Source organism: Balaenoptera ricei, chromosome 7, assembly GCF_028023285.1.
Source record: "Balaenoptera ricei isolate mBalRic1 chromosome 7, mBalRic1.hap2, whole genome shotgun sequence".
Taxonomy (NCBI): Eukaryota; Metazoa; Chordata; class Mammalia; order Artiodactyla; family Balaenopteridae; genus Balaenoptera; species Balaenoptera ricei.
The window spans coordinates 2,648,464-2,671,533 of NC_082645.1; the positions used below are offsets into that span (position 1 = coordinate 2,648,464).

Genomic DNA, 23,070 nt, shown 5'->3' on the forward strand with positions numbered 1-23,070 from the left:
GACAGTTTTATTTTTTTGTTTTTCAGAGTGCTTTAACCTTCACTTTGGCTTATAGATTCTGGGTGGTGATGATTATCCACTTTGACTCAGAGCAGATTTATTTGTGACTGGCTTTAGTGGAGGCCACAAACTAATTATTGCAACCAACCAAGAAAAAAATAAAAGAAACGAGGAAATGCCACAAGTATTGGCAATATTTACTGCAGCATATGGCTAATGCGTAAAGAGGTAACAGAACGATGTATCTCAGGGGATCATTCAAAAGGAAAATTACTTAAATTAACTTCTCAGGCAAACCAAATTATGCATCATGCCCCCTCCTGTAATGCTATACAAAGTCAATGTTTGTGAAGAGTAGAACCGGGGGCTATCAATCAAGCCTTTCATAGGAATGGTTGTGTCTGCAGGGATTTTTTTTTTTCCCCTTCGCATTTTTGGCTTTTAGATGAATGAAGAATTTTTTCTCAGCAAATTATTAATTACTCCTTCTTGCCTATCGAATTGAGTTCACTGTAGTTATGTAGGAGTCAATGGTATTCAAACTGCAGCTTTTGATGAAGTAATCGGCTGCTTCTGGGGCCTCTTTCAGCTGCCCTGGGCGTGCTTCACATGTAAACGACTGCCAAATGGATTCTTTCGACATTCCAGCCAATTAAAATACATTTAAAGTGCAGCTGGTGGAGAGGCACGCCGGGCGTTTGTGCAGAGAACTTCAGGGCAGAGAGACAGAAAACAAACTTTGGGGAACCCAGCTCGGGCAGCCCAGCCAGGCATTGCGGGGCAGTGGAGAAAGTCCCTTAAAGAGGCTATCTTTAGCTCCTGTCAGCATCAAAGATGACACTTTGAGCACCACCTTAAAAGACACAAAAGAGGGAAGCATGTTTGTTAGGGTGTCAGTTTTCTCCCCTTGCCTCTTGAAACTCTGTGTTGGCTGGTTGCCCAACGCGGTGCTGCATACACAGAACACAGCGGTGTTTGTTAAACCCGGGCTGGGGAAGCCAGTGATTAAAACTCTTGAAGGAAGATCCGAAAACCCCAAGAACTCTCCTCAATAGCCTTAGAACATTGACCGAATGAAAGAGAAAAGCACTGAGTGGGCTAAAGTGAAAACGTTCACCGTCCCTGTCTGCTATGCCTTTTCGGTAAGGACAGAATTTTCTTTTCTCTCTTCTCTTTTTTTTTTTTTTCTCTAATGTTTCTGTCGGTGTGGAGGCGAGAGAGAGCTTCCAATATGCTAAGTAAGCGCTCTGCTTCAGACCTCTGATTTGCAGAGTGTAGGGTTTGCCTGTGATTCTTCTGGAGGGCTCGAGGGCATTGCAATGTGTAAATAGACACAGGGCATCACCCAGCGCGCATGTGACGTCTGCTTTTCCAGAATTCAGAAGGATACATTTTTCAAGGTTTGCCTCTGCTGCTCTGTCTTCTGTGTTTGCTGCCTGCGTCCAAGTGTCCTGAGGTTGATTACAAATACGATAGATTCCTCCTTTGAACCAACAGGTGTGCTGTAACGCTTGTTTCGTTTTTAGTTTTATCATCAATGCTGTCAGGTCCATTCTGCCGCCAGCCCCTCACCTACGCATGCAAAAAGGGTTTTCTTCCTCCTGGGTTAATATTCAATTAGACACAAGCATTCTGTTTCACTCAAGCAAATCCCAAATGTTTGGAAGTGCCTTGCTTTATCTTGACTCTCCTTGGAGAAGCTGCTAACTTGGGAATTTGTTGTGAATCACTCTTGTCTTATACTGGAAGGAGGCAGCTGCAGTTGCCCTATCTCTGTGGTCCTGCAAGCTCGGTAAATACCCAGTTCTGTGGGTTGGACTCCGAGGCCCATCTTAAATTCCTGAATGTTCAGGAAGAGCATGGCTGAGCAGGGGTATTGATTCCTACCCATCGTTTGTGTGTCAATGAAAGACACACAAAGTTCCTGACTGTTTCTGATCTTAGCTTGTCACGGTCAGCCCTTTTTGGCTTCAGATTTGTTCATTGCCAACAAAGAATCTTGTACATTTCACGGTGAAGGATCGCCTTGCAGTGTCCTGAACTCAGTTCAATACTCTTTATTAATTTTTAATGTGCCAGTAGCTCTGAGGCTTTGCCAAGCTGAGACTTTCCAAAACTCTTTGGGCTACCTACTGCCAAGGTGAATGGTGGTAGGTCCAGAGGGATATTTTAAGGAAACTTGCAAGAGCAAAGTTTTACCTGTTAAGTTTGTCATGAGTCAACGAAAGAAATCTTAAATAAAAGAGATTTCAGAAAGAGCTGCCTGAGCTATGCCCTCCGTGTGAGAGACCTGCTGTGGGGTTCTGTGTCCTCACACACACGGTCGTCTGTGTTCTGTGTGCAGAGAGGATAAGGCGTTCTACTGTATGGGTGTTGAGGTGGGTTTATGAAGTGGGCGCTCTATGAATGGAGACATGTGAACACAGAAGGCCTTCCTGCCCGTGGCAGTGTCTGAGCCCAGAGGCAAACGAGGCTACACATGTGCTGGCTGCTTGTCCAATACAACCATTTCAGACACAGCAAGCGAGCTGGCCATGGACAGGGCCCACAGGAGTCCCTGTGGACAGATATGTAACTTTTTACAGAAGAAAAATGGCGTGGTATACCTCAGAAAATTGGGCCCTGGAGGTGACCTCAGGACTCAGATGACAATGGAAACCTACTTGTGATGGACCAGGTCCTGGAGCATGGAAGACTGTGGCCTCTTGGGGCTGTCGGTTGCTCGCCAGGCTAATGCAAGGTCAGTGGTGTCATCATCATTCCTCGGGGATGCAGGTAAGAGTCAAATGGACCCTGCCTGTAAACACAAGTCCCGTAAGCAGACACTTCATCTGTCAGGTTGCTGCGAGGAGAGCACTGAATTAGAGAGGAGCTTCAAGGTTCTTTCTGCTTTAGAGTCAATGAGGTAAAGACTTTACACACACATAGGCAGTGATGAGAACGGGGCAAGAATGAAGGAAGCCCTCAGTTAAGTGGGTTTTGTTGCCTTTAGAGTCAAGCCCAGTCTCCTTCCTGTGGCCTAGAACAGGGTTGACAAATTAGGCATCACAGGCTAAATCTGATGGCCACCATTTTTTATAAATAAAGTTTTATTGGAATGCTGCCATACCTCTTTGCTGACAGATGGTCCACAGCTGCTTTTGTGCTATCACAGCAGAGTTGAGTAGTTGCAACAGAGACCCTATGGCTCTGCAAAGCCTGAAATAGTATCTGGCCCTTTACAGAAACAGTGTGAAAGGCTACACATGGGAAACAATGCTTCTGAAACTATCTCACAGATCGGTTTTTTTTTTTTTTTTTCCAGTCTGTTTTGGACTGATAAGTTTATTTAATGTGATAAAAAAAATTGCTTGAATGTTGTGGTAATACCAGATTGCCACAACATTTCTAAACATTTACACTTAAATTTGGTACTTATCATGGACCCTCAACAGTTTGCAGACCGGTGCCAGGCCACACTTTGAGAAGCTGTCATCCCTGCTAAATTTTCTAGTCTCGCCTTGTGCCATTTGTCCCAAATCTCCAATCATGCTGCTGTTCTTTCTGAGGATTGGATGCGTTAAATTCTTTTCCACATTTGGGCCAGTGCTACTGCTGTTTGCTGGACCTGGAACTTTCTACATCTTCTCTTAGCTCCTTCTTTCCACGAGGGCTCTGCTTTGGTTCACTTCGTCAAGGAGAGCTTTTGACCACTCCATCTGAAAAATTGTCCCTCATCTTACATCACTCTTCCTTTATAGCACTTATGACAATCAATGCTTGTGTTGTTTATTTACTTATCTTCCTCTTATTTCTTTTCCTGTATTGGTCTGGATTCAGTAACAATCCATTTCTGCTTGTGCAGAAAGGGATTTCGTATTGGTTTTGGGTGGCATATGAAATCTTGTACGAGTCGGGGAGCAGACAGAGTTTCTGAGACAACGCTCAGAACAGCACAACAGAATTGACCACTCCATCTCTGTCACTATACAAAGCTAGGATTCAGGAAGTTGACGCCACCATTGTTAACTCCAGGACCACACTACCTCTGCAGTCGTCTCCTCCACCAAAATGAGCATTTCTGTTTCTTGGAACACATGAAGCTAGGGATAGGATACTGGGATCTTTGCTAAAGAGATTGCAGAATACCCCAAACCTCTGGCAGGAACAGCAGGAATATAGCATCTACCTCATGATCTTCATGCTGATTTTCAAATCCCACTGAGTGGAGGACAGTCTTCTAGGTGAAATCTGAATCACTGTAGAACTTGAGCTATGAGAGGATCAGGGAAATGCCACCTTAGGATTTTTAGTCTTTAATGCTGGAATGGAGTCACCAGAATCTGCCTCTGTCCCCTGTTGGAATGTAACCTCCATGAGGGTTGGGACCCTGTCTGCTCATCCATCACCCTGCACCCATGCTAAATTAATGCCTGATATGTGTAACATGCCCAGTAAATGTTGATCATAAGAATGCATGCATGAATGAATGAATGACGTGTCCCCTAGAAGTCTGTGATTTATATAGGAGGGTAGCAGGTGGCACACCTGAGGGAGATGCATGAAGATGAGTCAGGCTGGGAAATGTCTCTGGTGGGAGATGGAAGGCTACCCATAAGAGATAGTCTCACTTTTGAAACATATCTTGTTTTTCAAAGTTGGAACATGTTCATGTATAATAGCTGCAGTTAGTCCGCTCAGGGCTGGGATTATTCTTGTTACCAGCTAATATGTCATTTACTGAGGACTTATTATGAGCCATACGCTACACTAAGTCCTATATATGCATTAGCTCATTTAATCTGCAAAAAATTCCCAATGAAGTAGGCATTATTTCCATTTACAGAGAGGACACAGAGGCTTTGAATGGAAAAGTGACTTCCCAAGTCACAGAGAGGTAGAGTCAGATTTTATCCCATGACTTCTGAAACTTAAGTTTGTACCCTTTACCTCTAGTTATAACCCTGCATATAATTTATCTTTCTGCTTGTGGTCTCTTCACCTCAGACTCCCCTGTTTTGTTTCCATCCTAGTGGCTGGTTAACCTATTGCATTATCTACTTTGTGCCTCAGCAAGGTAAATCCAGTCATCAGGACTGAGATATCAGTACGGGTCCCTGGTTATCATTGCTGAACATTGCTGAATATCAGCAATGAATCTGTGGGTCTATAGATGTCGATATAAAAGGGGTAGGAGAGAACTACATATACAGTGATTAAGGTATCAAAAATCGCTCTTAAGACAAAAATCCTAGAGGGTAGAATATTTCTAACTGGACAAGCTTCCAGCCTCATGGTATATGTCTGATAAAAAAAATTTCAAGTCTTTGTCTTCTGTTTGATTGAAGTTCTACTTCACATCATCTTTATTAAACACGTGATGTTTGGTAATAATTGTGCTTGTCATTTGATAACAGACAATAAGTTGAAAATTATTTTTACATTCAAAATATTAAAGGACTCAGAGACACTGCTGAAGGAAGTCACTCTGCCAAGGGGTGGGATATCTAACAAAGATTACTTGACAACAATGTCTATGATGAGATAAACCACTTGAAGGCCTGACCCTGGTGCCTATAAAAATGCTAAGGGGAAAGAGGAATCCTTCTGGAATGGTGGAGTAAAGACCTCTGAACAGCTACTCTTCCATAAAAGCAGGGAGAACAGTGACAAAAATCATCAAAATCAACATTTTTCAAAGTTAGGAAATTAAACGTAGGCTTACGACGATCTGAGGATCATTTATTCAGGAAAAAAAACTAACCAAAACAAAAAAACCCTGAATCTCAGTAAGAACAGTGTGCTTTGTATCATTTAGCTTGCTCTGTTCCTATTCACCCTTTTGCAGCTCTGAGGAAACCTTAAAAACTAACCGTTTTGCCATCACAATAGTTGTGATAACAGTACCCTAGTGGCCACTGGAGAGGAAAAGACCTGTTTGGAGCTCTACAGAGAGCCTTATTCCCAGAGAATTGTCATGATTTGACCTGTCTGGTAGCTGCTTGGGAACTCCCACTTGCAGCTCTTGTCTTTATTTGACCTGATTCAGCACTCACTCAGTGCATAGAACTTTTCTCCTGGGACACTCGTCAAAAACAGTCAGGGCAACTGTTTAACACTGCAGCTGCCTGAGGCAGCAATAAGAGTTGGGGCAAACAGGATGATAATCAAAAATTTCTAAATAAAAAGCTGGGGAATGAGGTATCCATTGGGTCTTTGAAATTCTCACATATTCCTGGAAATATAAAAGTCATGCACATGTGCAGAGGTGTGCACATTCTCAGGAAAGACTTGAGAAATCTTCCATCTCTCACCTATGGCTGACCTTGAGACTCTGCACAAGCAGGGAGTGAAAGTTAAGGAAGAATTGTAAACAGCAGGCAAATTGAAGGTGTGTCCCACTATACACAGAAATCCCCTCAGCAAAGGCTGGAACTTATTGGTTGAGAGCATTGTAAAAAAAAAAGTCTGCCCAGCCATTAGCTGGCCACTAAGCTAACCACACATGACAAAGAATACAGACTCTACAGAATAAGCTTAGAGAAGTCACTAACATATAGCAAGAACAATTACAGCAACAACAACAAGCCATGGTTGGGGGAGAGAGATGATTTCCAGAGTTGCTGAGTTATATTCTTTTAAATGTCCACTTTTCAAAAAAAACTATAAGACGTGCAAAGAGTCTGGAAAGTATGTTCTATTCACAGGGGGGAAAAGGCAGTCAATAGAAATTATCTTTGAGGAAGCCCAGATATGGGACTTACTAGACAAAGACTTTAAATCAGTGACCATACATATGTTCAAAGAACTAAAGGAAATCATTTCTAAAGGAACAAAAAAAAATATGAGAACAATATCTCACCAAACAGAGAATATCAATAAAGAGACAAAAATTATAAAAAGACACCAAATAGAAATTTTGGAGCTGACAAGTACAATAACTAAAAAGTTTCACTACTGGGTTCAACAGCAGGTTTAAGTAGATAGAAGAAAGAATCAGAAAATTTGAAGATAGGTCAAATGAGATTATTCAATCTGAAAACAGGAAGAAAAATTAGCAGAACCTCAGAGACCTGTGGGACACCATCAAATGTACCAACATACACATAATGGGTGTCTGAGAAAGAAAGGAGAGACAGAAAGGGACAGAAAGAATATCTGAAGAAATAATGACTGAAAACTTTCCCTATTTGATGAAATATGGGAATTTACATATCCAAGAATCTCAGTGAATTCCAAGTAGGATAAACTCAGAGGTTCACTCTGAGACATATTATAGTCAAATTGTCAAAAAACAGAGAGAATCTTGAAAGCAGCAAGAGAAAATGCCTTGTTATGTATAAGGGAGTCTCACTTATATTAATAGCCAATTTCTCATAAGAAACTATGGAGGCCAGAAAGCAGTGGGATGATATATTCAAAGTACTGAAAGAAAAAGACTGTCAACTGAGAATTCTATATCCAGAAAAATTATTCTTCAAAAATAAGGAGAAATGAAGACATTACCAGATTAAAAACTGAGAGAATTTATCACTAACAGGACTTTCCTTCCATAAATTACTAAAGGGAGTCCTTCAGCCTGTAATAAAAGAGAACTAGACAATAACTTGAATCCACACTCAAAAAGATAAAGCGTACTGGTAAAACATAAAAGACAGTTTACACATATTTTTTTTTATAACTCCTGTTTTTCCTCCCACCTGATTTAAAAGACACTTGCAAGCTATAAGCATAAAGCTACGTTGATGAGCTTAAAATATATAAAGATGTAATGTGTATTACAATAAAAGGACGAAGGAGAGTAGCTCTATAGGGGCAAAATTTTTTGTGTACTATTGAGACAAACTAGATATTAATTCAAGTAGACTGTTATTTTAGATAATCTAGATGAAATAGACAAATTCTTAGACACAAAATACTGGAACTGACTCAAAAAAACAAACAGAAAATCTGAGTAGACTTTAATAGGTAAAAAGATTGAATTAGTAACCAACACACTTACCACAAAGAAGAGCCCAGGCCAGATAGCTACATGGTGAATTCTAGCAAACGTTAAAAAGAACAATTACCACTAATTTTTCACAAGCTCTTTCAAAAAATAAAAGAGAAAGAAACACTTTCCAACTCAGTCTATGAGGAGAGTATTATTATCCTGTTACTAAAAAAACAAGAAACAAAAACTACAGCTCAATATGTCTTATGAATATGAACATTATAATTCTCAACAAAATACTAACAAATCAAATTCAATAACATATAAAAAGGATTATACACCATGTCTAAGTGAGATTTATTCCAGGTATGCAAGACTGGTTATGCATATGAAAAAATAATCAATGTAACACAACAACATACTAATAGAATAAAGGACAAAAACTATGTGATAGTTGTATAAAATAGATGTATAAAAAGCACTTGACAATATCCAATACATTTTAATGATAAAAAACTCTCAACAAACTAGGAATAGAACTGCCTCTACTTGATAAAGGGCATCTACAAAAACTTAAAGCTGACATTATACTTAACAGTGAAAGACCTTTTCCCCTAAAATCAAGAAAAAGATAAGAGGTCTCCTCTCATTATTTCTGTTCATATCATACTATAGTTCTAGTCAGAGCAATTAGACAAGAAAAAGAAATCAAAGGCACCCAGATTGAAATGAAGAAGTAAAACTATATTTGCTGGTGACATGATTTTGTATATAGAAAATCCTAAAGACTCCATTATAAAATAGAATTAATAAATGAATTCAGCAATGTTACAGGATATAAGATCAATATACAAAATTCAATTGTATGTCTGTACAATAGCAATAAACAATTTGAAAATGAAATTAAGAAAAGCGATTCAACTTATGATAGCATCAAAAAGAAAATATTCAGAAAGAAATTTAACAAAAGAAGTGCAAGACTTGTACACTGAAAACTACTAAGTACTGCAGAATGAAATTAAAGAAGACCAAAATAAATGAAAAGATATCCCATGTTCATGTCTTGAAAGACTTAATATTTTTTTAGATGGCAATACTCCCCATATTGATCTAGAAATTCAAAACAATTGTTACCCAAATCCAAGATGCCTTTATTTTTTCTTTCAGAAGTTGACAAGCTGATAGTAAGGTTTATATGGAAATGAAAGTGAACAAGAAAGCCAAAACAATCTTAAAAAAGAACAAAGTTGTAACTCACAGTTCTTGATTTCAAAAGTTATTGCAAAGCAACAGTACTAGAAAAAAGTGTGTTACTAGTATAAGACTAGACATATAGATTAATGGAATTAAATTGAAAGTTCAGAAATAAACCCTTACATTTTTGGTCAATTGATTTTTGACAAGGGTGCCAAGACAATTCAATGCGGAGAAATAATAGTCTTTTCAACAAATGGTGCTGTGAAAGGTGGATATACACATGTAAAAGAATAAAGTTGGAACTCTACCTCACAACTAATGCAAATATTAATTCAAAATGGATCATAGACCTAAATGTAAGAGCTAAAACTATAAAACTCTTAGGAGAAAACACAGGAGTAAATCTTCATGATTTTGGATTAGGTAAATGTTCCTCAGATATGACACCAAAAGCAAAAGTGACAAGAGAAAAAATAAAGAGTTCATCCAAATTAAATTTTTGTATTTCAAAGGACACCATTGAGAGAAAGTGAAAAGAAAGCCCACACAATGAAAGAAAAAATTTGCAAATCGTATATCTGATAAGGAAATTGTATTCCACACAATAACATATTATTCAACTAGAATATGTAAAGAACTCTTACTGTCAACCATAAGAAGACAAATAATTTGTTTAAAAAATGGGGGAAAAAATTCGAAGTCATTTCTTCTAACAAGATATACAAATGGCCATGAAAAGCACATGAAAATATGCTCAACATCATTAGTCACTGGGAAAATGCAAATCACAAGAAAGTGAAATACCATTTTGCCCCTATTAGGATGGCTATAATGAGAAAGATGAACAATAACAAATGCTGACAAAGATGTAGAGAAATAAGAACTCTCATATATTGCTGGTAGGAATGAAAAGTGGTACAGTCATTTTAGAAAAGATTTGGCAATTCCTCAAAATGCTAAACATACAGTTCCCATATGAGTCAGCAATTCCTCTCCTAGTTATACTGTATACCTGAGAACCTTGAACGTATGTCCACACAAAAACTTGTACACAAATGTTCTTAGCAGCATTATGCATAATTACCAAAAAGTGGAAAGAACCCAAATGTCTGTTAACTGATAAACAAAATGTGGTATATATATACAATGGAATATTATCAAGCCATATAAAGGAATTAAATACTGATGCATGCTACAATATCGATGAACCTTGAAAACATTATGCTAAATGAAAGAAGACAGACACAAAAGGCCATGTGCTGTATGATTCCTTTTATATGAAATGTTCAAAATCGACAAATCTATAGAGACAGAAAGTAGATTAGTGGTTGTTAGGGGCTAGGAAAAAGGGAGATTGGAGAGTGGTAATTGGCATGGTGTTTCTTTTGGGGATAATAAAATGTTCTGGAATTAGATATTGGTGATGGTTGCACATCTTTATGAATATACTAAAAATGCAATTGTGCTCTTTAAAAAAAGATAATTTTATTGTATAGTACTATATCTCAATAAATATGTTATTTTTTAAAAATACTAAGGGGAGAAACCAGAGTAATTGGACACCTCAGAGTAGGATCCACCTTACCAATTTTTGAGCATGAGGGAAGAGTGCAAATAGAGGTCCACATGTCAGAAGTTAACTATTTTAAAATTATGAGTCAAGCAAACACTAACTTAAATATGTTCTATTCTCCCACTTTGACAAATATACCTTTGTCCAAAAACAACTTTGTACTGTTGGCTATGGGAAATCAGTAAGAGCTTTAAGAAGAACAGTAATGTGATTATATGTTATCATTTCGGAAACAGCCTGTTGGCAGTCCTGTCCGCGTGTGAGTAGAAGAGAGTCTGGGGATTGCAGTTGCTGAACTAAAGCGGCGGTCGTACCAGGAACCGGGAAGGACTCAGTCCAGTGTCATAGCTATGGAGAGTGTGTGACAGATACAACGGAGATTCTAAAAGCTGGATTGGCAGAAATGGATGTGGAAGGGAAAGGAGGGAGGAGAGAAAAGAGAAAGAGAGGCCAGCTGACCTTTAGAGCTTCAGTGACTCGGGCTGGTGATGTTAAAGAGGAAAAAGACGAAACAGGTTTTGATGGGAGTGGAGGAGTCTTGCAAGCTGGGCTTTGGGTACGTGAGGCTGGGCTCTCTGTGGGACTTCAGGTGGAAACGGCCAATTAGCATTTAGAAGCACGTGTCTGTAAGCTTACAAATGAGGCTTGAGTTAATAAAATGATTTAGAAGTCATCAAAGTTGTCAAAAATCTCAGGAAGGAGTAAGATTTCATAAGAGTAAGAATCAAATGGAAAGAGACACAGCAGAGCAGTACCATTAATAATCAGAGTCTGAAATGTTTACTAAAAACAAATGACAAATATAACACCATTGGCAGGAACTTTCATGTTGTATAGCAGAATCTCAATCACGTGGCAAGCTTGGTGCTGTGGATTAGAAAATGGTGATTATGATTTGATCCGTAACTAGTAGCAGTTGGGAAGAACAACCAAAATCAGTTGAATCATATATGGAAAAACATATAACTGAACTTTTAATTTACATATAACAGAGCTTTGATATAAAAAATATATAACTAAAAATACATGTATAACTGGCTGCGGTTTGTTAGGATAGTTTTTGTGTGATCACCTGTGCTTGAAAGAAGACAAACAGGCTGTTAATTGCCTTAACTGGATGATGATGTTGGTCTTTAATGTTATTACAGGATTTTTAAACCTTGAAGTTACTTCAGAACCGTTAATGAGACATTCCTTATCCTCTCTCTGCACCGGACAGTACTGTGCTGTCTGTATTCTTGATGCCACTGCCATTCCTCCTCATGCTGTAACTTATGACAGGCTGTGTGATTGCAGTTCATCGGGAAAAGCCCTTAGAACCAAGGACCCGCTTAGTTTTTGTTTATTGAAATAGCATTGATTTGAGTTTGGTGTTGCACGGATTTTTGGTTTGTTTATTTACTGAATGAGTAAAATTTGCATGTTTTCAGTGGCTTAAGCTGTTGTCCGAAACGCCCTTCTGTACTACTTTGTACTACTTTGTACTACTTTGTACTATTTGTACTACTTTGTACTATTTGTACTACTTTGATTGTCAAAACCCAGGGCTATGACTACTTCTTGTCATCCAGGCCTAGTCTCAGGAGTTACTGTTTTCAGATCATCACCAGGAAATGGCCCAGCATTTGGGCGGTACTCTTGTTTCCTTGGTTTCACTGGAATTTAGCATTTCTAAGAGAAGCAGATATTTGCACAATCAGTATCAATAAGTGGACTTAGTTGGTGGAATATGAGAAGGTAAGAAGTTAAATGTATTGATCAGGTTTTTAATCTTAAATTAGCAGCAGTCATTCATTTTCAATGCATCATGAAGGAGCTAGTTTTGGGGAAAACTTTAAAGGAGATAAAGATTGCATGCCTCTCCATTTCTGTTCTACCAAAATTTTCAGATCCTCCTCTTCTGTCCTGGCTTCCAGAAATACCATAGCAGGATTGACTGTCTCCTCGCTCTGTGACTTGTATGCCATGCTCTTTTATGTCTTTATCTCTCTGCATCCTGTTTTATTACTCCGATTGGATATAAGATGGGTTGCTATGAGGTAGGCTATCTCATAATCTGATAGTGGAAGTGTAAATTGGTGTGGCTTTTATGGAAAGCATTTTAGCAATATGTGTTAGAGTCTTTTAATCAATTCTATTTTACCTTAATCTATTCTGTTTTAATTTAATCTGTTCAAAGGAGATAATGTGTGATACATACAAATATCTACTTACAAAATTATTCATTACTATATTAATGCTAAAATGAAGAAAACAACTACGCATCAATAGAATTGTCAAATAAATTATGGACTAGTGAGAGCTCTTATAAATCAATAAGAAAAAGATTACTATCCCAATAGAAAATGGTTAAAGGAAATGAAATGCAGTTTTCCAAGGAGAAGTATAAATCACCAAGAAGCATTTGAACAGATGTTCAATCTCATTAGAAATTAACAGGATACAAATGAAAATAATGAGATATTATTACATTAACTATTATTAGCAACAATTAAACCATCCTCATTGATGAAGAGGTAGAAATCAGGCATTCTCATTTATCTCGGTGGGAATGTAATTAGGACAAATTTGGGGAGAGGAGCAATTTGGGTGGGAGAGAGCATAATTTTGACTCAGCAATGCATTGCTAAAAATGTTATCTTAAATAATCACTAAGTCTACAAAGATTATGTACATGATATTTATTACACTAACACTTAGGCTAGTGAAAACTGAATAATCCAAAGTCCATTGGTAGGTGATTGTTAAATAAATTGTAGTACAACCACACAATGCAACACCATGCAGCCATTAAATACTGATATAGATCTGGTAGATAGGAATGATGCCTATGAGATAGTAAGTGGAAAATGTAGGCTAAAAATAAGTGTGTATTATAAACTCATTTTTAAAAAATATGTCTTTATCCACATGTATGTGTCTGCATACAAACAAAAGTTTGAAAGCACTTCCACTAAAATGAGAAGATAATTTTTACTTTATTGTACATTTTTGTATTGCTGTATTTGGTTTTAATTCACATATATTAATACCATAATCAGTAAAATGCAGCTTCACCATTGTAATCAAAGAAGTAAAATGTTACAACCATAAGATGAAATATTGTATAGAAATTTAAAACAGGAATTTTGAAAAATAGTCAATTAAATGATGCTAAATAAAAAATAATTACAGAGAGAAAAGACTGGAAGGAAATGCATCAAATGTTAACAGTGTTATCTATAATAAATATTTACAAGAATTAAAGCCGTAACCAAATTATTTGTAATATCTATTAATTTCATATTCAGAAAAAATGTTTAAAAACAATTTAAAAGAGTTATTTGTATTGTGACCAAGTTCTCTGTAGTCCCTCTTTTTTTTAGGTGCCACACATCAGAATACCATAGTTATACCTACACTCACATAAAAAAGTAAATGTTGTACATAACAGATGTATATCATAAGCCAGTTAAAAAATTCTTGTATTCGGAAGCTTCTATAATAGTGAACACTGTAGACACTGGGGCAGACAGATTTTTAGTTTTTGGGTCTTCTGGAGAATTAGGGAGAAGAGTCATATACACACGAAACACTTCTGCATCTTTAGTAGACAATCCACAGAGTTGGGTAAATGGTAAAAACAAATTAGGAAGCACATTATTATACTATTTACTATTTCAGATAGAGAGTTTGGAAAATTGGGTAAGATGTATTTTTCGCCAACCCATCCAAAGTACTTTAATAATTAATCCCCCATGCCCTGCCAAATTATCTTAAATTGATTTACTCCTATGAACTTTCTTTAGTGTTGTTACCTTCTTAGAACGTCTTTCACAACAGTCCTGTGAGGCAGGCAGGGCAAATATTTACAGTTCACTGCTAAGAAATGAGCTTCAGAGAGGTTAAAAGCATTGCTCAAGAGAAGTGAGGAGCTGGGATCTGAACCCACATTTTTCTGATGATACAAGTTAATTCCAGTTATTACTGGGACTTGAGTCTGGGTTTACTGACTCCAAATCCAGTTATACCATACCATTCTATTCTTCTCCCGGAAGTTTAAGATGCCTAGGATTGAATCCTGATCTGTCTTCTAACAAGGCACCAGTGAGCAAAAGGAAAGGAGAATTCCAGGTAGAGGAATGATTGTGGTAAGGCATATGCAAAAGGAAGAGGCTTGGAGGTGGGAGGGAGGTGGGTAGAGCCTCAGACCCAATGCCTTCAAAGGCTATACAGGTGATATAAATAATGGAAGCCTGCCAGGAGTAAGAAATACAAAATCATGGATCTCATTGTGGTAGAGATGGCAGGCATGCGTGAGGAAGTGGGTGAATCGGAGAGCATGTCCTGTGAATGGCTGAAGGACGTAGTTGTTACACAGCACCAGCAATTGTCACCAAAAAGGAGCTAGCTCTGTATTTTAATTTTTCTTAATTATTTAAAAGCTGGAAATCTCATTTTTAGGTAAAATCTTCCCATTTTTAAATGCTAGCATTAATCTAAAAATAACATTCTGTAGGCCAACTAAAATATATCTGAAGGCCATCAAAGCCCCTCAAGTTGCTGGTTTGTGATGTCTGGGACATTTTCTGTCTATGGGTTTACTAGACTTCTGACTGATCAAATTCAGTTCCGTTTCTTTGATGTCTTAATTACGCCACTGTGATTCTTGACATTTGTCCTTTAGGAAAATGTCCATTTAGGAAAATATCCTGTTTTCATCTTCTTCACACCCACCTAAACCAGCCACCGCTACCTTGGTTCTTTCTCAGCTTCCATCTAAGAGACTGGAAAAGGAGGTTCTTCCTGAAAGGATTTCCCCATTGTATCCCCAGAACAGTCTATGTAAACACCACTCGCTATATGTAAGTGCCAAGGAATGACCCTCAGGGCTTGGGAAAGATGTGCTTTAATTAAGTTACACTTCTGACTTTAATTATTGTCTAGACTACAAATTTTTGCAAGATAGTAAATGTATGGGTGGCGGCTTGATGATACAAATCACTCAGGTTTTCTTCGTCTAGGAAAAATCCAACCAAGAGGGGCCAAGGAAAGTTCAGAAGATGTATGAGCAATGGTACAAATTGCCATGTTAAATTCTGCAGACCGGATTAAACATTTGACTACAGGCTTGACCTGAAATTGGCAAAGACGAATGTCCTCCTAATCCCATGGGTAGCCACACAACAAAGGCAAAATATACACACATCTGACTCTCTCTCTTTCACACACACACACCTTTTAGTCCAGTGAACATTCTGATACATCTTTGGGGCTATCTTCACTTTGGAGATAACCATCTTGGGGCAATTTATAACATTTAAGTATGTAAGGTTTTTCTATTTATAGTGTGTTTTAAATAATGATTCTTTGTAGAACATTTGGAAAATACCACAAAGCATACGGAAGAGGATAAAAAAATTACGTATAATCCCTTCATCGCCCAGAGACACTCACTCTTATAATTCTGGCATGTGCTCCTCTAACCTTTTTGCTATACTTGTATGAAAAACAGACAAACAAATGAGCAAGGACAACAACAACAACAAAAACCCAAAAGCAAACAAACTCGACTTTATATGAAGAATTTGAATATCAAGAAATAGTTTTTTGTGGTAAATTCATTCAAGATAAGTAAGCAATGAGAAAAAAATTCTGAGAGGTGAGGCTACAGAAAGTCAGAATCCAACCCCTAAGAGGAGACAGTGCTTCCTCAGGAACATGTTTTGACTGAAGGGATAAAGGTCAAGGAGGACAGAACTGTCTGGGCCATTGGATACAGTCAGGACAGGCGAGACACATATGAACACAACTTACAGCTCCTGATAGGAATATAGAGGATTCTTACAAAAGAATACATCAGGTTAATGGCTTTGGGTGGGAGGAATTCTTATCCTAATCTAGCCTGAAGCATCTTCCATTAGTCACACTATTTAAAGTACTTTCTGCCTAATCAGTCAATCATCATAAATATTGTAAAAGCAACAAAATCTACAACATTTTGAACACTTACTGCATGTATATTTGTATGCAAAGTTTCGATGTGTACATTTTATATATGTACTCTATTATGCATACACTGTGTCATTTAATTTTTTGGTAACATCACTGAGATATTCACATACCACTAAAAGTGTATAACTTAGTGGTTTTTAGTATATTCACAGATTTTGCAACCATCACCATTATATAATTTTTAAAATTTATTTTATTGAAGTATAGTTGATTTACAATGATGTGTTAGTTTCTGGGGCACAGCAAAGTGATTCAGATATATATATATATTATATACATATATATATATGTATATAATATATATATATTCTTTTCCATTATGTTTTATCACAGGATACTGAACATAGTTTCCTGTGCCATGCAGTAGGACCTTGTTGTTTATGCATTCTATATATAATAGTTTGCATCTTCTAACCCCAAACTCCCAATCCATCCTTCCCCTCACCCCCAAAAGGAACCATCTACCTATTAGCAGTCACTCTTATTCACCCCAAACAAATCCAGTATATTCTGGTACTGGACCCTTGTCTGATGTATGATTTGCAAATAGATTCACCCATTCTATGGCTTGTCTTTTCATTTTTTTGATGATATATTTTGATCCACAAAGTTTTTAATTTTGATGAAATCTGGTGTATCTGTTTCTTTTTCTTTTGCTTATGCTTTTCTTTGTTATTTCTGAAAATCCATTGCTTAATCCAAGGTCATGAAGATTTACTTCCATGTTTCTTCTAAGAGGTTTATAGTTGTAGCTCTTACCTTTCGGTCTGTGATCCATTTTGAAGTAATCTTTGTATATGATATGAGGTAGGTAGGAGTCAACTTCATTCTTTTACAAGTGGATATCCAATTGTTTCAGCACCACTTACTGAAAAGACTATTATTTCCCAATTTAATGTCTCAGTTAATTTTCACAGTAGTCCAGGGAAGTAGGAATTATTGCCCGTGTTTACAAATGAGGAGACTGAGGCTCAGGATGGTTAAGTGACTTGCCTGAGGCCCTGAAGAATTCCAAGTAAGAGATAGAATTTAGCTGGACTCCAAAGCAGGGTTCTTTCAACGATACCAAGATGGGCATCTACTTCATGCCAGGTAGTGGTAAAAGAAACACATACACAAAAGAATACTCATCGTTTGATGCCTTTAAATTTCTTTCAATGAAGTATACTCTTCCTGAGGAGTCATGGGTGTCGAGAGCTCCAGGACTAGGAAAGATGAATAAGCACAGTTCTTATTTTCAAAAGCTAATAATAATACAGTAGAAACAAGGAGATTCCCTATAAGTAGGATGGCCATAGAAGTCAGTAGTTTTGGTCACAACAAGAGAAACCAGCTTACAGAGCCACAGTCAGAGTCAGCAGGAGCCTGGACAACCAGCAAACAGAATGGAACTGAGGCAAGCCCAGTGGCTCAAAAGCAGGAAGTCAGGGACTGTCTTGGGTAAAGGCATAAGGCCAGGGCATCACGGCCATTGAGGAACCGCACTGTAGACGCTGTGAGTGAACCTCCGCATCTCCACGTCTTTGCATCAATAGATCTAGATCCAGAAACAGGTGGGGGCATCAGTCTGGCTGGTTGAGCCTGAGATGTGTGGTCCTGCTCTGTGGGCAGGAGGCGAAGGGGCACTCCATCCAGTCCTTGGCACACACGGTGAGGCATCCTTCAAAATAACGGGGAGGGAGGGAATGCTGGAAATGCCCTCTCCCAGGACAGCGGAGAAACCACTCTTCCCCCTGCTATTCCAATTGTTTTCTTTGTATCAGTGAACCACAGAGCCAAACAGTCTCTCTTAGTTTTAGTCCTCTCCATATTTCACATGACCCATTTTCTAATGAGAATATAATTTCCCAGTGGTGACGAACCACTGGTATTTTACATGCCACTACTTTGCATCTCTCATTGCACCTTAAACACAGGCTCACAGGACGTATTTTCAAATGCTTGATGATTCCTAGGATACCCCAGGGACCACAGTCCATTCTCCAAAACCCACATGTGGATTCTGCATAGCCAGTTTCTAATCTGAAGTCTGATTTTCCTTCCTGCCCCCAAATGATCCTAAGGACCCTACCTCTACCATTGGTTGAGGATGCACATTTGGATGGGCTCTGTTAGGGGGGATTCTGGGCCAAGTCATAGCTTTCACCTAGCACAAACATTTCTATTAATATTGCCTTTGGTTTGAACGTTCCAACTCTTTAAGGTAGCTCTTTTTAGGGCTTCTTTTATCCGTCAAAATTCGGTGGAGTTTTGGGTTCTTTCCCTTGTTTATCATCAGGGGCCAGAACTGGTTGTCTTCTATGCTTTACTAACCCCCAGGGAGGTGAATGGAATCCCCCGAAGAGCTGAGCTCTGACTCAGAGCTTTGAGGACCTTCTCCCTCGGCGTCTCCTCACTCCCTTCATCACTTTCCGCAATTTACAAAGCCCCGAGTTTGTGTGACCCACTCACCATAAAAATATCTGTGGCCGTATGGCGAAGTAACATCAGGTTCTTATTTTAATCATACACATTCAGGGTGAAGGCTGCTAGACAATGTGAAAAGCATTAATTTGTCGTTGTGTCATGTCCTGCTATAGTTTTTCTTGTCCTTGGAACTGCAGGCTGTCATGTCTCTTGACTTTTTTGAGAAAGTAGATGCCTCGTATTAGTCTTTGGAAATAGCATGCAGTTTTCCTAAGAGATAGAAGGACAGAAGGCCAAGGTTAGGAAAGATGAATAAGTGCAGTCATTAATTGTAAAAAGTTCACCAAGGTTGCATGCTAATAGAATATTTTCATCTTGGGCAGCAATGGTTACCCCTGATTGCGTGAAAACAGGTTAATGGGATCCAATGGTTTGGACTATCAACATTGTTCATTAGTGGCTGGATCATATGTGTAGCCAGCCACCTCCCCTCTTCCCCTAGAATATGCACCCTTGACCGGCAGTCGAATCGTCAGTCTTGTTCTCAGTTACTGAGGGGCCTGCAGAAGGTGGGGGAGGGGAAGCTGGTCAGGATACACAAAGAGGTGTGTTGTGTTGATGTCACAGGGACACAAAGTTGTTTTGTGTTGGTGGTGGTGGTGATGGGAGAATTGCGTGGGGAAAAACAACTCTTGTTTATTAGGATTTGAATCTAAGGAGAAATAAATGACATCTCCAGTTGTGAAGCTCTAAGTAAAATCCTGAGTCCAGACTGATGGAGAGAATCCCCCACTTGATAACTTTTATTTTAGTTTGGACTTGGATTATTGGTAGTTCTTTACTCCATTAAGACAAGAGCCTTTCCAATACCATGTCTGCCTAGAAAGAAATAGAATTCTGAAGCAGGAGAGTTGTGAGGAGGGGTGGAGGGGGTGGAAGTTTATTGTTTCCCAGGACTATTTTAGGTTTGTCTCTCCTGTCCTGGAGGTTACATTCCAGACCTCATGTACCAGGCAACTGTCCCCATTTCATTTTTCATCTGCTATAAGAATCCTGATGATAGGATCCCATTAATACTTACTTATTGAGCACCTACTGTGTGCCAGACCCTATTCTAACAACAAACCATGACAATAGCTACTGTATTAGTATTTACCATGTGTCAAGGGCTTTGTGTATCTTACCTCACTTCCTTCCTCAAAAGATGGTTATTTTGCAGATGGGCAATTGAGGCTCAAGTGAAGTTGAATTACTTGTCCAAGGTCAAATAGCTAATGGGTGGTAGAGTCAATATTTGAACTCAGGTCTGTTTGACTATAGAAACCACAGGCATTTCATTGACTAACTTTTAATAAGCTCTTTTGTCCTACTTTTGAGGTGGACATTGCATTTGAATAGGGGGAGGGAGATACATTAAAACCTTTGAAAACCTATAAGGATAAATGCCTAACAACAAATCTGCCAGAGTGGAGGAGATTCAGCTGCTGAGGGACCCTCTGTGGATGCTATAATCGCAGAGCTGAGATTAATACTTCTGGTCACCAAACTTTGTCCTCTATGGCCCCATCCCTCTAGCATTGAATGCACAGGCAGATCCTCTCCCACCTCTTCTGGCTCCCTGTGCCTCAACTGAGCAATAGAACCATGTTGTCTCACGGGTGGAATCTCTGAATTCCTGCTGCCAACATCTATCACTACTGAGTTTCAGCAGCTGCTCCTGATTTGGGTAGCTGCAATTCTCCCTGTTAACACCACTGTTGGTGTTACACACTACTTTTAAGGATGACACTTAAAGCCCTTTCTGAGGCCTTTTGGGATCAAGTTCCTGGGGTTTTGGGGAAGGGAGGGCAAGGTAGGGAAGGCCATATCCTGAGACTCTGGACTGGTGAGACACCCCACTAAGACCAGCTCCTGAATCCATCTCAGACCTGTGCTGGATTTTGGTGTGAGTCCAAGGTCAAGTTGATGGGTCGGTAGTAGAGTGGAAAGTTCTACCTCTCCTAACTTTATGGGGCTCTGTTCTCTCTTGACATCCACATTGTTCCCAGGTCTTTGACTAGTGTTTTCATTGTAATGTAAGACCATATTAGAAAAGAGAAACTAAACCAGAAATGAATTCTCAATATGGGCATAATGGCTTATATTAATTAAATATAATTGCACCTCTAGAAAAAAATGTGTTCCTCATGCTTACCTTGATTGACTACACCAGGACATTAAAACTAGGTGTTTGTGTGGAAACTGGCAGAACAGAAAAAGTCAATAATTTTACAGTAGAGTGGAATCACCTGTACAATGTCGAAGACGGCACTGCATTTGGGAGAATAGTTCTTCACAAGGTTGCCATGATCTCCCTATAGCTGTAGGAGTAAATAATTTCCTTTTATTTTCTCATTTATAAATGTCAGAGTTGAGCCCAAAGAAAGAGCTAAATGATTGAGTGAATGGTGGTCAATGTTTGCCTACAGTTAAAGCTTTGAGTTGGAGTGGTAACTCGAGTTGCCAAGCCTCATGCTTCTGCTATGTGACGCATGAGGCTGCCCCAAGACCCCAGTTGAAGGTTACGGCACTTCCAAGGTATTGAAAAGAGCCTAATTAGGAAACTCTGTGATGGTATAGAAGATGGAAAATATGGCAGGTGTTTCCTTTACCAATCTCATTGATAAAACTACTCATGGCAACTGGGCACCACCGAGGCACTCATTATTCATTTAGAAACTATTCAGAACCTACTATGTGGCTGATATTGTGCTAGGCACTGGCATGATTTTAAATATGAACTAATCATTGTCTTCAAAAATGTACAATCAGTGGGACATTAGGAAAGACAAGACATGAGCCACATTGACCTAGAATCTGCAGAAAGGGAGATGTTTAGGGAGAGCCAAAGGGATGGACATGGAGCCTTTGGTGGCACAGGCAGGAAATCATTGCTCCTGATGCAGGACTGGGAAGAGGTTGGGATGGGTGCCACTCTTCATCTCAGTCATCTTGGTCATCCTGAGTCTAGAGATGTGAGGAATTTTTAAACTTGCATATGACATAGCAAAAAGAGTGCCAGACCCAAAGACCAGAGAACTTTACGTCTAGTCACCAACAGAACCATGACAATCTCCCCTCCACCAACAGTTACCTTGGAAAAACGATCAGAACACTTTGGGTCTTAGTCATTTGGTCAGTAAAATGGTAATAATAATAGGTGCTTCTCTAAAGTAGAGGGCCGGACCACCTGATCTCGTTAATTTTCTTTTAGTTCTCAAGTCTGTGATCTTATGACTTCTGCTTTTCTCAGTAGATAAAGGCAACACAAAGACTGATTTTTGCAGAGGTGTGTTATTTGCTTGACCAAACACAATACCTGCCCCTGGACATTTGGACAACAGCTAACTGACCTCTAGGATCTGGTCCTAGATGTTGCCGAGTTTATTTGCACCAAGTCTAAAATTGTTTGTAGCTTTAAGAGCAAGATGATTTGTAGAAATTTCTGCCCACTATTTAACCATCTGAATTTATTGATGTATTAAAGGTAATTTACCACAGCGTTATCCTTAAAGGACTTTTTAAAGTCAAACACTTCTAAAAATGTGTTTGATAAATGAGATAGACTCATGTTTGTTTATGAAAAATTCTCTGGTTTGTCCCATAAAAGTAACAGTGGGTGAACAAGTATCTAATGAGTGCCCACTATGTATAAAGAACTAAACTAGGCTTTATTGTACAGGAGCAAAAGAGTAGAAAGCATTCTTTTTTTTTTTTTAAGAACTGTACCATTTATTTGAAATGAGGCATGCATCTGAGAACAATTATAGAGCAGCTTAGCAATACATTCTTTAATATGCTTTGAATCGAAGGCACCCGTTCCAATTGTTGGCAGAGTAAAGGAAAGAATAGAGACGGAAAGATTCCATGAGTTTTGAGTCTTGAAGGAGCTGATAAAATGTTTTCCCAAGGCAGGCTCTAATATTAAAATTCATTTAACAGCCTTCAA

General features: G+C 38.7%; 1 protein-coding gene across 5 annotated transcripts in view; it reads left to right on the forward strand.

Moving 5' to 3' along the window:
- Positions 1 to 710: 710 nt before the first annotated feature.
- NCKAP5 (NCK associated protein 5) overlaps positions 711 to 23,070 on the forward strand; it is a 1,059,956-nt gene continuing 1,037,596 nt past the window's right edge. For all 5 annotated transcript variants that reach the window (XM_059927623.1, XM_059927626.1, XM_059927624.1 and 2 more), the window contains exon 1: positions 711 to 1,142. The gene's annotated coding sequence lies outside the window, so the exon portion shown is untranslated. The remainder of the gene's footprint in view (positions 1,143 to 23,070) is intronic.